The 2735-nt window shown below is 42.2% G+C and overlaps 1 non-coding gene across 1 annotated transcript; it reads left to right on the top strand.

Annotated features, from left to right (window-relative positions):
• The first annotated feature begins 1318 nt into the window (after nt 1-1318).
• LOC119342330 lies at nt 1319-1392 on the top strand. The gene has a single exon (XR_005165535.1). It is a non-coding gene; the product is annotated as a small nucleolar RNA SNORD36 (small nucleolar RNA).
• Nucleotides 1393-2735: the final 1343 nt, after the last annotated feature.

Below are 2735 nucleotides of genomic sequence, written 5' to 3'. Positions count from 1 at the left end.
TCAGCAGCGAAATTCCTTTTCCACTTTTCGAACTTACGTGGCCCTCTATGCACACAACGAATTCTGTGGAATCCCTAGGAACATATAAACTTCTCGAGCCCTGCCAAGATCCACCTGGATTCTTTCCTGTCAGTCTTCAACATAGTTGGCCTGCATGACGAGCTATACCACAACGGTAGGGAGCACAAAATGTTCTTATGAGTCATTTCACAGAGAAGCTGGCTTGACCCGCAACATTCTGATTTAAACCATCGTGTTCATTCATTCATGTTTGCTTGCTTGCTTGCAGTTGCATTGACATCGGGAGAAAGCACGTTTGTCAATGGAGGAGTGGTGGCGGCAGCAAGAACTCTACCGACATGGTCGGACGGTGACCTTCCTGGTCAGACGGTGACCTTCCTGTCAACCTGAACAGCCACAGCACCACGCGCCTCTCCGATGGCGAGGAGGCACAACAACACGTCCTCCTCGACGGCGGCGTAGCCAACACCCTCTGCTCTGAGGAGGAGGGCGACATCATGTCGCTCAAGAACTACATGAAACATATTGTACTTCAAGGAGATCGGCGTCGGCACACCGCCCCAGAATTTCACCTTCATCTCGGTGCGTCCTCCTCCTCGGTGGTGCTGATACCTTTTTGGTTTTTAGGATTAAGATGGTTTGGCTGTTTGTGAGACTGTGACACAGGGGATTGACGATGTCTTTGGTGCTTTGTTGGTGCAGATTGCGTGCTACCTCCACTCACGCTATAAGGCGGGGGCGTCCAGCACCTGCAAGAAGAATAGTTGGCGTCTGGAAACTTCTCTCACCACCATGCTAGTGATTGTGCTTTACAGTAGTTGACATGCTCTATTCCTGTCTGTTTTGCTTGCTGTCAAAGATGGTGTGTATTGTACACACCCCTCTGTGATTTATGCACTTCACATGCATTTTCCCCATCACCCACAAACCGTAGCATGCTAGTTGTATGTGCTACTGCAATTCTTGCACTTGATTTCAAATCGTTCTCTGCTCTGTGTGTGCACGTGTGTTAATGATGGATTGGCTGGTCAGATGATGCTACAACAACATATTCCTAAGATTCTCTTTGAGGAATACAAAATCAAGGTTTTAAAGACTGATGGCCAGCCTATCTAATGTTTGTTTGCTTCTATACACTTGCTCCTTCCAGTAGGCATTGCAAGTGATGTGTTCAAGTGTAGTCCTCTAGTCACATTTTTTAACCAGTACCATATGATTGTAGCATACTTCTAGTTTTAGTCATTTAACATCTTAATTTACCTAGAATGATGAAGTAGTTGCACTTGGAAGATGGGCTGAGCAAATGATGATTCATATGATTATTCTGATACATTTGATGTTCAAAATCGAGCTTTTTAAACCTGATACTCAGCCCATCACAAATCAGTCATCTGCTACTCTTGTTGTGCTGTAGTTTCTTATGATGATTTGAAAGTAAATAGAGTGTAACTATGTTATCCTGTTTTGGTAAAATAGGTACCAACACCTGGGATCGGTTTGAGATGCGGGTGCACAAGAGGGCGTTCAACCTTGTCAACCAGAAGGAATCTTGAACATTCTTAGATTGCTTTTGTCACCAAGCCACGCAGATCATCTAGTTAGATAGAATCCGCTATGCTAGGGTGATGAATGAACGAACAAACAATAATAGGAACATGGGCACCAGGTTTTAGAGGGCTTGTGATTTTGTGCTTGCAGCAAGCCCGCCTTGTAGGCTCGATGAGTTATCCTGTGTATTTTATTTGCTAGACGAGTTATCCAGCAATACTAGTGCATAGTACAAAATTATCATAGATCCTGGCTGTAACCTGCTTTTGTGATTGTGACTTTGGCCCGCATGATTTTGTGGGGATTTGGTACCAGACTAGAGGTAGAGGCTTGACAATTTCTTGCTGTTTCAGTCAAGTGCTTTATAGATAGTTGTCTTATATGCATTTTCCATTCCTAATGGTGCTTTTTAATTTCCTTGCCAGGCCAAATAAAAGATGTTGTTCTCGGTGGAGTTGCACTTGAGGATGAGCACAGAGAGAAATTTAATCAAATCCAAAAGGTAGATTCTTTGTTCTTATCAGATGTTGGCAGATTCTATTTGTTGTGCATATGCCAAGTGTGGCTACCTGATTGTAAACATAACTGCAATACTGTATATATGTTGACAGTCTGGTAAAAACAAACTTGTCATGGCTAGGTTTATGGATCTTGAAAAAAATTCATCTATGCTTTCCTTACTCATACAAAACGCCCAGCTGTTGTTCTTGTTAATACAAGTGTGCATACCATCGGCACCTTCACCAAACTTAAAAGGCTCTATCAACATATTCCTCTTTACTGAAAACTCATTGTTCTTTTCTAAACTATTGCAAAAATCGAGCAGTGGTACTAATTATATAAATTTTATATTGTCTTGGTAGCTTCATTCGTGTCTGCCACTGATTGGTTTCTGCTTAACCCATGTGTAGAGGGAGTACTAAACAACATGATTTCAATCACCTTGTATACACTAGCAGCTTGCTTACACAGTTGTCACTTGTGCTTGTGGTAGCCATTATGTGGCTGAATCATGTCTGTGTCTACTAATCATCAGTTAATAGTATTTGGCTTCTTTGTGATGGTCTGGGACTATTTTACGGTGATGTGGATATACTTTCTAATTTAAAGTTACTAATCTGTGGTCTGGTGTCATATTATGGTCTAATATTTTTTGTTTTGACTCT

This window comes from Triticum dicoccoides, chromosome 7B (genome assembly GCF_002162155.2).
Source record: "Triticum dicoccoides isolate Atlit2015 ecotype Zavitan chromosome 7B, WEW_v2.0, whole genome shotgun sequence".
NCBI classification, from domain to species: domain Eukaryota; kingdom Viridiplantae; phylum Streptophyta; class Magnoliopsida; order Poales; family Poaceae; genus Triticum; species Triticum dicoccoides.
Note: the sequence above shows the minus strand (reverse complement) of the source record. Positions and strands in the feature narration are given on the sequence as shown.